We start from the raw sequence: 13,593 nt of genomic DNA on the forward strand, positions 1-13,593 counted from the left end.
CTCACCCTTTATGCCGACGATGTCCTTACCCTGCTAACTCATCCGCATGGGTCTTTGCCACACCTGCTAGAGGAATTTGATAAACAAAAAAAGGGTATGTGGAGTGAAGTTTAGATCAGACTCAACTTGCTTCCCCAAGTCTGATATGCTCCCAATATCAGATTATGTGAAAGTGTGCAAGGTGGGGGTGGGGAGCGCTCAAAGAGAGCTGTGAGTTGGACTGTGATTCTATTAACTATTCCATAAATTCCTTAAAAATCTTCTCATGAAAATCGTTAATTAGTATGCCTGTGTTTATATTATAAATATGAATCTGCTACAAAGTGTTTACCTCGTGTTACACCACTAGTGAAAAAATGTGTTGGTGATTATTCTCCTAATCGGCAACTCTAGAATTGCCTGATACAACAATATATATTGTTTCAAAGTTAGTGTGAGGTGAAGTGTACGTGTATATGTACGTATATAATTTATTCCATCTGCATCGGATGCTGTTTAAATTACTCCTGTTCTTATAGGTTCTGGTTATTGTGTACAGATTACTGACTTTCAATATTCTTATGTTCTATGTTCCTTTAGACTTTTATCTGTGATACATGCACAATACTGTAAATATACTTTACTCCAACTTATAAGCAAATAATAAAACTGAACAGTTGTATAAGAAAAAGCATTTACTTAAAACTTGGTTAAAAAAACAGGTTCTACTGGTATAGGCAATTCATAAGGTGTTTCATACCATATTTAATTTAAGCATATATATTAGAGCATGTCCATACCCTGTAAAAAATACGATTTAAAACTTGATAATGTTCAGTGAGTTCAGATATTGTAATCCTTTTGTGATGTATCTGATAGGATATTCCTAAATTGTGGCCACAACTTGTCCTGAGACTGTTAAAAATCCCAATGTTATAGTTAAAATTAAAAGTATCAGCTAGACTCCCCCTAACCGGACCTCCGATATCCCTTACCTCCGTGTTCTTTTAACTTTTTCGTGGTGCCGTGGGTTCTGGGAAGAGTGCTTCTGTGTACAAGCTGAGTTTGCTGTTTCTCCAGTCGGCGTGCCGCCGTTTGAATTTCTTCCGCAACTACTTCCTACCCAGGTGTGTTTGATGCCCGTCTGACGTGGTGCACGGAGGACCTATCGGGTAACCGGATCGTGGGGTGAGTGTTCCTGTAGTTCTTCTGCTGGAGCCAATAGTATCCACACTCGATGTCAGGTTTTCTAGGCGTTTCAGCGCTGTAACTTGCGCCTTTATCAAGTCTACAGGTGTACCTACTGTGCATGAGTGGCTACTTAACACATCTGAACTCCTTTCTGTGGAAGAATACTCTTATTTTAAGAGTGATTGTTTGCCCCTATACCATAACATCCAGATTTACTGGCAAACATTACTACACGCTCCTATAAGACCACCTTAGATAGTAAAACAACATGAACATTAGCTAATCTAAACTGCCCACCGGGGCTGATCCCTCCCCCCCCCCCCTTCCTCTTTTACAACAATTGGAATGATGGTTAAATAGGCTCTGAGTTTGAATTTTGCAAAATTTGTGATGGTTTCTCATAAAAGTGTAGTTTGATTACCCACATGATCGGCAAGTACATATTGAACACAGCTGGACATTTAAGTGAATGGCCTAGGTAATGGGCAAAAGACTGATTCATTCTTTTCACTCCCTGGCAAAAGATATATCTGTGTTTGCCCCTTATCCTCTCTTCCCTTTTTCTATTTGTAACATTTGAATATGTGTGGTATGATATTCTGTACTATGCTTATTTTTACTCAATAAAACTTTATTTAAAAAAAAATAAATAATAATAAAATGCACATTTCAATTTTGACCTTTCTATCCCTTAAAGGTTCAGCCAAAACAAGATTTTTTTTAGCTTAATTTAAAAGTAATAACAAAAAAATATATAAAATAAATGTTAAATCAAATAAGGAGGTATAATACTCAACAAAAACCGAATACACTGCTAAATACAATATAAATTACAAACTTAAAGGAAGGACACACATCAAACTTTCATCTATCTAATTTTATTTATATAAATTCTATAAGATCACCTACTGATTTCTACAGAACCCAAAGACAGACCAAACAGTGTGACAACCCCCTTTCCTCTCTCACCTCCACAAGCTCTTTACCATTCCAGTTCCCCTCAGAGGATGAGGGGGGCTGCCACTCTGCTTGGCTTCCATTTGGGTACTGTAGAGGTTTAGACAACTCACCTAAATGCTTTTATAAAAAAAAAAAAAAACACAAAAGGTTTTAACCTAAAATAGGTGGTAAATAAAATAATTTACCTCCTTCCTCCATTACGAGGGTTTGCTGAACAGTTCAATTTAAGACTTCTTGGGAACCTTAAGTAAAGAGACCTGTTTAAAGAATATTAAAGTTATTTTACAAAAATATAGAACATAAAAATAGAGGGTGAAGAATATTGCAACATGATTAGTGTCCTCTCAGATTCACTACAAATTTAAACCAATGTCAATAATTTTGTATTAAAAAAGACATTAGATTTGTATAATTTTGATTCCAAAAGAGGAGCTTAATAAAAATAAAACAATAATCTCCTTATGTTTGAAAAAATTAAGCTATTTTTTTAACAACTCTTTAACAAGTTAAAAAAAAACAGACAATATTTTAAATTTAGAATAATATTTGGTGGAAATATTTAAAAATGCTAATAAAAAGACAATCAGACATGTACAGGCTACATTACAAATTAAAGGGCCAGTCAACATTCATATTCATGTCACATAATTCTGAACTATGTGCAGAATTATGTAACATTAACTTAGCGGCACATGCAAAAGAAAAGGGAGATTTACCCCCCAACCACCAAAACCATACTCACCTTACCTTCTTTGCCAGCCTCTACTGCTCTTCAGGTTTCTTCAACAGTACGTCACGGGTGTGCGGTCTAATCACAGTGCACCAGGTCATGTCATTGAACTACATGTAGTGCGCTCTTGTGCTGGGTAAATCAGCCGACAGCTTTACCCAGCGTGATAGTGTGCTACATGCAGTTCAACAAGATGACCGATTGCTCTGTGATTAGAAACCTCGTTGTTGAAGAAACCAGAAGAGCAAAAGAGGCTGGGAGAAAGGTGAAGTAAGTATGAGTTTAAGGAGTTAAATCTTTAAAATCCTTTCCACTATCTACATAATTATGTAGCATTAATTTGTACATTGACTAGCCCTTTAATATAGAGGACACACATTAAAACATTAGTAATTCCACTGCCATATTTTACTTAAGATTACCTGCTCTTTCCAAAAAAACAAAAAGGTGCATCAACCAGTGTGCACTGACAATCACTTCCTCTCTCTCTCCTACACCATCCCACCACTAATCAGATACTCCATAGAGGAAGAGGGGATGTGTCACTCTGATTGGTGACCTTTTTGGTCCTTCCAAAATCAAAACAAAGCTGTTATTCTAATATTAAAACAATTCATACAAAACTCTAGTTGAAAAACGTATTAAACTAAATCCCCTTCCCTATCTCAGCTCCACAAACTCTCTACCATTCCAGTTCCCTACAGAGAATATCACTTCGCTTCACTTCCATTCATGTCCTCTAGAGATGTTAGCAGCTCTCCAAAAGCAAATACTTTTATCAAAAACACAAATCTAAAAAGTTCTTAATGCAAAAGAGGTGGTAATTAAAACAGCTTACCTCTTCCTCCATTCCAGTGGTTTGATGAACAGTTCTATTAAAAACTTCTTGGGAAACTCAAGTTAAGAGACCTGTTTATATAAAAAATAAAACATACAAACTTAGTATACAAACATATACAAGCTAAAAAAAGAGGTTAAGGAAACTTTCTCCATGATTAGTACGTTTTCAGGATCATTACAGATTTACACCAATATAAAAATATTTTAAAAAATATTTATACAATTTGTATAAATTTGATTTTAAAAGAAGAGCTTTAAAAAAAATAAAATAATGGTTACCTGATAAATTAATTTCTTTCATGGTGGAGTCCATGAGAAATCACATGTGGGATTATGCTCCAGTCCACTAGGAGGAGGCAAAAAATACTCAACATACCAAGAGCTTTTAATCCCATCCATTTCACTGATTACCTCAGTCAAAAATATGGCCAAGGAAGAAGAGGAACAGAAAATCAGAAAAGATAAAGGTAGGGTAAATTAAGTGCAAACTGGAACTGCTGCCGAGTATAAAAATGGTGGGTCTTGTGGACTCTTATCACCATGAAAGAAATGAACTTATCAGGTAAGTATAAATTTTGTTTTCTTTCATAAGGTGTAGAGAGTCCACAAGACATCGCATCTGTGATCTAATACTCAAGTTGTGGAGTCCACGAAATAACAGTGAAAGCGCGGAACATAAACTTAAGACATGAAAACTAATGACAGATACTGTTGCCTGGAGAACTTTCCTACTAAAAACATAAGAGACAAAAAACATCTAAATGATAAAATAGAGTAAAAAATGTAAGAACCAAATAGATGTCTTGCAGATTTGTTCCACAGATACTTAATTCCTAAAAGCCCTAGAAGTAGAATCAGATCTCTCTACCAGCCTTACTAATCATTTGCTTTAGCCAAGAAGAAAGTGTATTAGATATAAGATATTATCTTCCACACAGAAGTTGAGTATCCAAACCATGCATACGTGTAAGGATGTTGTTTATAACACCCATAGGGCCAGAAAGGTTCCAAGGAGGAGATACTGGATAAAACATCTGTCTAATGGTAAACGGTGTCTATGCCATGCCTGCTTGTTTTATACCCTTGTCTCTTTAAGGATGATACTGGGCTTCCCTGTCAGTCAGCTTGCTTTGGGCATCAACCTCTTTTGCTGGAACCTGTGTGATTAATTCTCTCCCACCTGATCTCTGATTCAGTTTCTATTTAGGAAATTCTTATGCCTAGGCTCAATGCACCAGCTTAGTTGCAGTTTCCAGCGTATCTTTTCCCTGTATATTTCAAGTTATTTCGGTCCAGCCTGTGTCCTAGTGTCACATGTACCTATTTGTTAGTTTATTCTGCTGTATTTATCCTGGATTGCTGCCTTGAAGAAGAGTGTCAATGGCTAAATCAGAAAAACATCAAAAACTGCTGTAGAAGAACATGCGTACAGTCCGGGATTGAATAAAATCTGCCCCTGAAAAGGAGGAGACAACATCTGCCTTTACAAACCATATCCGACGACCAAGATTTTAACCACCAGGCTCTTCTAGTTAAACGGCCATGCTGCATTTTGGCATTGATGAAGATTATTTCCACAACAGCATCACAAAAGTAAGTATTGGCAACTTTAATTATCTACTGATGATCCTGAATCTTGTCCAGTGAAATATGAGACCATCCCTGATAAAGATTCACACTATAAAGTTATAGCGTCTGCTACTCAAACACCACAAAAGCTCCTCTGTGACATCACAGGCTCCATGGTAACTCGCCAGCTCTAACCATAAACAATGAGGTGAACTGCCCCTCTAGAGGTTTCCAATATGGAACAAATCTTATAAATATGTCCTTGAATGAAGTGTTATATTCTAATAGAATAGTAGTTTGCTTAGCTAAAGTGATTCAGTCCCTTTAAAAAGGGATATGAAAGGAAAAATTAAACTTGCATGTATCAGATATGTCATTTAAATACTATTGAGAAATTTGTTTTGTTCTCTTGGTATCCTCTGTTGAAAAGCATACCTAGGTAGGCACCACAGCAATGCGCTACTGGGTGCTGCTAACAGATGATTGGTGCTTCTCCCCTCTAAACTAAAGACCAATACTCAGAACAATTGAAAATTAACATTTAATTGCTTATCTCTTCTACCTCCTACTGGGAGTGTAATTTCTTCAATATTACACAGGTTTTTTTTAACCTATACTTAAGTATAGAAACTTTCAGAATAGATAGCACAGGAAAAGTCAGATATTTAAAATGCCAAAATAAAATAAAAGGAGCCTTTTTTAATCATTTTAATACACTCCAGTAGTTCAAATGGATCATTGGAAACAAATTAATGTGGAGAAAAAAATGGGGTAAAGTTTTCCTTTCAAGTGGTCGGGGGGATGCAGGTGAATTTACTAACCTGGGTCAGTTGACAAAATGAAGATCTTGATATTATAGTACTTTTAATTAAAAATAAATCAATCTTTTTTTGAACAATGGTATCTTATTTTGGTTATTTTTGATTATAGTTTCCCTTTACAGCAGGGCAAATGCTGCTGGAAGGCAAAAAGGATTAGGGCACCCTTGCAGCTGGTTGCAGGGTCACACTGCACCAGGGCACAGAAAATAGCTTTTTAGCAGTTAGGGTTTTGTGAAATGGTAATCTATATTCTCTAAACACACTATAGCAAGGTGGTACGTTTCTAAACTATCTTAAAGGAGCATAAAAGCTAAAGGGTAGAATTTAAAGGCACAGTTTAGTATATGATGCTGTCACGTGACCATTGGCATCTGCAATATGATGAGAAAGCATTTTGTTTAAATAAATATATATGTAAAAAGATAGAAAGTCTGACACTCTTTCAGGCACACAGCTAGACTAAAAGAAAAATGGAAGCGTTACAGTGTTTAGCTAAATAGTGATAGTCCCAGGGTCACATTAAGGTATCTTCCTCCCTGGGTCCCTAACTTACAACCACATAAGACATTCTTTTAATCAAACACATTAAGGTACATACATGAAATAATATTTGTTTACCAAAATAGTAGTAATGTTTTGCCAGCTGTATGTGAAAGTAATAGTTTAGATCACATACATGATATGTCATAACTGTTCATGCCCCTGTAGCCCCATTTGTGCAAAATATACATTTAAAGGAGACATTGAGGTCTTCAGACTCGCCAGAAACACAAGTTATGGAGCAACGGTCTAAAGACCGCTGCTCCATAACCCTGTCCGCCTGCTCTGATGAAGCGGACAGGAATCGCTACAATTCAACCCGATCAAGTACGATCGGGTTGATTGACACCTCCCTGCTGGCGGCCCATTGGCCGCGAGTCTGCAGGGGGGGGCGTTGCACCAGCAGCTCTTGTGAGCTGCTGGTGCAATACTGAATACGGAGAGCGCATTGCTCTCCGCATTCATCGATGTCTGTCGGACCTGTTCCGCACTGTCGGATCAGGTCCGACAGACATTTGATAATTCGGCCTCATTAGCTCAGCTGTATGCTCTAATGAGAGATCAGGTCAGATCTATGGCCCCACAGCCTAAATTATATATCTGAACAGATGTATGGTCTCAGTAGCCCCCTTTATTGCTGTTATATGCCCAGATAAGACCTAATATTAATTGTTTGAATCTTGCAGCCTGCTACTTTATGCCAGCTTTGTGCCCAATGAGACATCATGCCACCTATATACCAAACTTTGAGTTCAGATCAGAGGAATAACCCCTGAATATTGTTCATACCCAATATATTATATTAGCTGGCACCCACACCCATTTTGGACCTGAGCACCAGCTCTGCACCTCCCCTCACTCAGCAGCATTTAGAAGCACAAGCTGGGAGGCAAGAATTTAGCCTAGCAACTGATGACACACAGGTAACCACTCCCGTTTTTGTGAGTCACTGTACAGGAACTTCAGAAGGAGCAGACTGTGCGGCAACATGACTGTAAATGATACTAAAGCAGTTGTGCCACAAGCGGTACAGCTGCAATGTGAGGTAATAAAATACATAAACAGTTTGCCAGTCACTGAGACCTCTGTACTTGCACATAAGAAGGAATCTCTCCGGCTGTGATAAATTAAAAGTCCTTTATTTTTCACACAGATTCCACAAACATACAGTGACTTTTCACGCTAAGTGTTTACCCGAAACGTCGCTATATGTTTGTGGACCCTGTGTGAAAAATAAACGTCTTTTAATTTATCACAGCTGGAGAGGTTCCTTCTTATGTGGATGTGCAGATAGGCATGGTAAGCCTTCTCCGTGTTCTGTGAACTGTGGGTGCTGTTTCTTATTTTCACGTATACCGCTGTACTTGCACCTGGAGCAATTGCTGTGTGCTTGCAAATTCCAGGGGGGAGGATAAAGCATTTAAACCTAGAGCAGCAATGTACTTGCACAGACCTACCTTAACACATTTGTTGAGCCAATGACAAGAGGCATATGTGCAAACGAACACCAGCTAGCTCCAAGTAGTGCATTGCTGCTCCTAAGCCTACCTAGGTACGCTTTTCAACAAAGGAAGTAAATTTGATAGTAGAAGTAAAGTCTTTTAAATTAACATGTTCTGAACATGAGTTATATTTTGAGTTTCATGTCCCTTTTAACTTGTTCTCAGCCATGGTGCTACTGATGCACTGGTCTGTTAGTGTAAGTGTGACAGTTAGGATGAGTGTAACTTGAATATGCAGGAATAGATGTACAGGAAACCAAAAGTATTTTAAAAAGTTTTAATAAAGCAAGAGAAACAAAAACTAAGGTTTAAAACAACTGCAGAGTCCAGGAACAGGCCAAAGGTCAGGACCATGAGATCAGACCAGCAACTAGGTACCAAGAGGGAAAGCAGGAGCAATGTCCAACAGGTCGCAATGTCCAACAGGTATAGGTGTACAGGCTGTTACAGGATACCTGATAGATGCAGTAGTAACAACAGGATTCAGGTAATATGCCACTGGTACAGTAAGCACAGACTCAGCAGCGGGATACAGGATACTCAGCAGGCACAGAATACCCAGCGGGTACTTATGGTGAGGCTGTCACGGAATAGCAGGTGGCTGAATTGGGTACAGCAGGATTCAGGTAAGCTGCCACTGGTACAGCAGGATACAGGAGACTCAGCAGGCAGTCACGGGATACCAGGTAAGTGCACCAAGTACAGCTGGGTACAGGTAAGCTTCCACTGGCACAGCAGGATACAGGAGGCTCAGTAGGCTGTCATGGGATACTAGGTGAGTGCAGTAGGTTAAGCAGGATACCCAGCTGGTACTATTGGTGAGACAGTCACAGGAAACCAGGTGAGTGCAGCAGGTACAGCGGGATACAGGTAAGCTTCCACTGGTACAGCAGGATACAGGAGGCTCAGTAGGCTGTCACGGGATACTAGGTGAGTGCAGTAGGTTAAGCAGGATACCCAGTGGGTACTATTGGTGAGACAGTCACAGGAAACCAGGCAAGTGCAGCAGGTACAGCGGGATACAGGTAAGCTGTCACTGGTACAGCAGGATACAGGAGGCTCAGCAGGCAGTCACGGGATACCAGGTTAGTGCAGCAGGTACAGCTTGATACAGGTAAGCTGCCACTGGTACAGCAGGATACAGGAGACTCAGCAGGCAGTCACAGGATACCAGGTAAGTGCACCAAGTACAGCTGGATACAGGTAAGCTTCCACTGGTACAGCAGGATACAGGAGGCTCAGAAGGCTGTCATGGGATACTAGGTGAGTGCAGTAAGTTAAGCAAGGATACCCAGCGGGTACTATTGGTGAGACAGTCACGGGATACCAGGTGAATGCAGCAGGTACAGCTGGATACAGGTAAGCTGTCACTGGTACAGCCAGATAGAGGAGACTAAGCAGGATGTCATGGGATATTAGGATAAGTGAGAAAAGGAACAGGAGGGCCGGTAAGCACGAGGTAAGCTCCTCAATAACTCACCCCAGAGTGATGGGCTGAGTAAGTTTATAAAAGAATTCCCACACCTGTGGCCACATAGGTAGGAGTTCTTGTAATTAGTTGTTGCCCCTTTAAATTAGAGCAGCATGTGGCACCATACGCCTAGGGAGAGCAGCAGCAGAAGACAGGCCTCAGCTTTGCTCTATGTGGAGGCAGGAGCCTGTTGTGGGATTAGGTAAGTTTCTGACAGTTAGTGGCTGTTAAGAAGTGGAATTGAAGAACCCTGGACTTAGAGCAGGGCTGCCCAAACTATGCCCAGGACCCATACCCGACCTGCCAGATGTTTGTTTTCTGTTCAGTGGCACTGAGGATATATATATAATAATGATAATAATGTAATTTTTTATTGAGGCACTAGGGCCGATGTACCAACCCCCGTATCGGCCCCAATGCCTCTGTTTGCGTGCGAGCCTTCAGGCTCGCTGGAAACAGGAGTTAAGAAGCAATAGTCTTAAGATTGCTGCTCCTTAACTTGTACGTCTCCTCTGTGTACGATCGGGTTGATTGACACCCCCTGCTAGCGGACGATTGGCCGTGAATCTGCCGGGGGTGGCATTGCACATGCATACGCTGTTGGCATTCAGCAATGTCTGGCAGACATGGTCCGCTTCAGCGGATCATGTCAGACAGACATTGATAAATCGGCTCTATGATCTCTTGCATAAGTATCATGTAATGTGCCCTAATCTCACCATTAATGACTGACCACAGCACTGCTAGCATAGCTCTCAGAACCTTTGTGATGGTTCTTGGATCTGTATCCAACTTGAAAGGTAGAGCCACAAACTGGAAATGTTTGTCTAGGAAGGCAATCCTTTTACAACGAAAATCATATTTGTCAGCATTTATCATTGCACAAGAAGTTCTGGTGAACTGCTTGTGCAATGCCGCCCCCTGCAGATTTGCGGGCAATCGGTCGCTAGCAGGGGGTGTCAATAAACCCGATCAAATGAGATCGGGCGGATTCCTGTCCGCCACCTCAGAGCAGGTGGACGAGTTAAGGAGCAACGGTCTTAAGACTGCTGCTTCTTAACTCCTGTTTTTGGCGAGCCAGAAGGCTCATGCGAAAACAGGGGTACACGGCTCCATTTGTGCCGTGATAAATCAGCCCCCATGTCTACAGACCAAGATTTGAGCCACAAAGCTCTTGTGAGAACCAAATCTTTGCTTTAATGTAAATTATTTAAAATTGTCAAAAATGAAGGAATTAGCAACCTTGATCATTTTAAGACAATCCTGAATTTTCTCTAATTAGAGGTTTCTGAAGAGAAAACATCTCTGATAAGGTGATAGCACCCACTACTTAGGTCACATTGATTGCTGGCCTGAATAAAAAATCATGTTTGATTAAAACTTTCCAATGAAAAGCTTCTAGATTTTTATCCATGGAGTCATTAAAAGAGATTATATTCTCTAAGGGGATAGTAGTACTTTCAGCAAGCGTAGAAATAGCTCCATTCACTTTTGAAATAGATTGCCAAAATTCCACATTTTTGTGAGGAATTGGAAATATCTTCTTGAACTCTCCAAAGTTTTATCAGGCTTAAATAACAAATCTAGTTTAACCAATCTTTTCTTCTGTAGGAACAGATTTTTGGAACTCCCAGAGTAAGGAAACTTCTTGCAGCAAAGTGTGCAGATAATCTATCTTAAATATGCACTGTTCCAGCTCCAACGAAGAATCCTTACTATCTAACAGTATCTCACCTTATGAAGTATCTGAATCTTACACATCAGAATCCTTAAACAATGTTTGCTCTGGGGAAGCAAAGATGCCAGAACTTCACAAATAGAGGAGTGCAAATATTCCTTAAAATCAGAAGTATCTAGGTAACTTCATTGGGATCTACCCTATACTGTAATGGTCTCTCAGTCAGCACATCTATAACACAAAGAGTTTCCAATGGCAAGAACTGACCTCCACACAAAGAATGTAAAGAGATAATACCCAGGACGGACTCTAAGTTATAAAGTGACCTAAACCCATCAGAGAGAAAAACCTATGTGTGTATTGTCCTCAGGCTAGGTGTAAAATTAACAATATACATACCAATAGCCTGTGGGCTATGTAAATACTCATCTTCGCCTACCTGTTAGAACTGGCCCCACCTTTCTTACACAGCTGCAGTAAACCTGTGTCCAGCACAATAGCCCACCCTGGCTAGATCTGAAGCAGGAGTACATTGAGAGGTCAACAGGAGGAGGCTGAAGCATAATTCCCAGCAACAACTGAGCCAGGTCAGTGACAAACTCCCAAGGGAGAATTACTATGACTGTAAGTTTACTCAAGTACATTCCATTTTCCTATTCCCAGCTCTCTGAAGGGGATAATGGGTCTAACATGGGTCTGAGAACCCCTGAAGAGAACTTCAATTTTCACCTTCTCTGATGGAGGCAGATAAGACTGAGGTGTACTGGGAAGTGGGAAGGATTAAAGGCCCGTGGTATTTTTTGCCTCCTCCAAATGGACTGGAGTTTAATTCCACATGTGATGGCTCATGGGCTTTCCCCACCTTATGAAAGAAAAAGGGATTAGCCCAAAAGAGATGGTAAATAAAATATCTTACCTCTTCCTCCATTCCAAGGGTTTGATGGACAGTTCTATGTAAAGCTTATTGGGAAGCTCAAGACCTGTTTAAAACATATTACAAAAAAAAATACAAAGTTAGTTTAGCAAAATAAAAAAACACACATCTTAATTCTTTTTAAAATAAAATAAAAAACAATAAAAGACACACAATAATAAAACAGTTTAGCCCAAAAGAGATGGTAAATAAAATAGCTTACCTCTTTCTCCATTCCGACAGTTTGAACAGTCCTATTGAAAACTTCTTGGGAAGCACGAGACCTGTTTAAAAAAAAAAACACACAGTTGGTTTACAAAAATATAAAACATAACTAAATGTTTGTATAAAAAAAACACAAATTTATATATGGCTTAACCAAAAAGAGATGGTGAAACAAATAGGTTACCTCTTCCTCCATTCCAAGGGTTTGACAAACAGTTCTATCTTAAACTTCTTGGGAACCTTGAGACCTGTTTAAAAATATAAAAAAAAAAAACATACAAAGTTAGTTTAGCTAAATATAAAACATATATAAATATTTTTTTATAAAAAACACAAATGTAAAGACAGTTTAACCCAAAAGAGATGATAAATAAAAAAGCTTACCTCTTCCTCCATTCCAAGGGTTTGAAGAACAGTTCTATTTAAAACTTCTTGGGAAGCTCAAGTAAAGAGACCTGTTTAAAAATATTAAAACAAAGATATATAGGTCTCAAGCTAATGGAAGAATATAACTTTAAGGGTACATGTAAAAATAGTTACATTTAAAAATGAAATGCACGGGGAGGCGGAGCTAGCCTGTACCAAGATGGACGCAGGCTCTTAGAGCTCCAAAGTGAGGTCGGTCCTTCTAACAGCTAAAGGACATGGAAAAGAGACCTATGGCCTGGGATCTATAACACACAGTGACCGGACACCAATTGACAACTGGTGAACCCGCTGGAGAGGCAGAACGGAGCTCTGGACTTCAGCCGACACGGAGCTGAATGGCCGACCACGTGGCTGCTAGTGATACCGCCGCACAACTCCGGCCTGTTTTGTGTCTCCTTGCACCAGCCCAGCTGTACAATAAAGGTCTACCCGACACTTGGAAGCCCCACAGCAATTAAGCTGAACCGGAGGCAGGCGGATTAAGAGGTGGACATAACTGCTCAACAACCGCAATATCCTAATTATGCTCCAAAGGAGATAAATCATCCGTTTAGTAGGGGATACTATATACACGACTTGCTGCGCTCCTCCACTGCGACATCAGACAATATTTAATTTACATTGAGCGCCATCTTTATCGTTGTAACGAGAAACAGAACCTAAATTATTCAACCCTTAATCTTAGGACAGCTGCATCTCTAACTGTTAAAAAGTGTCCTGAGCCACTTGAAGTTTGCAGTTCACC

The 13,593-nt window shown here is 39.7% G+C and overlaps 1 long non-coding RNA gene across 1 annotated transcript; it reads right to left on the reverse strand.

Annotated features, from left to right (window-relative positions):
• Positions 1-2,175: 2,175 nt before the first annotated feature.
• LOC128651865 (uncharacterized) lies at positions 2,176-12,874 on the reverse strand. Its single transcript, XR_008401203.1, has 6 exons — positions 12,804-12,874; positions 12,604-12,667; positions 12,418-12,478; positions 12,198-12,261; positions 3,699-3,769; positions 2,176-2,387 (listed from the first exon to the last, which is right to left on the reverse strand). It is a non-coding gene; the product is annotated as an uncharacterized LOC128651865 (long non-coding RNA).
• Positions 12,875-13,593: the final 719 nt, after the last annotated feature.

The sequence above is a fragment of the Bombina bombina genome, chromosome 3, assembly GCF_027579735.1.
Source record: "Bombina bombina isolate aBomBom1 chromosome 3, aBomBom1.pri, whole genome shotgun sequence".
NCBI lineage: Eukaryota > Metazoa > Chordata > Amphibia > Anura > Bombinatoridae > Bombina > Bombina bombina.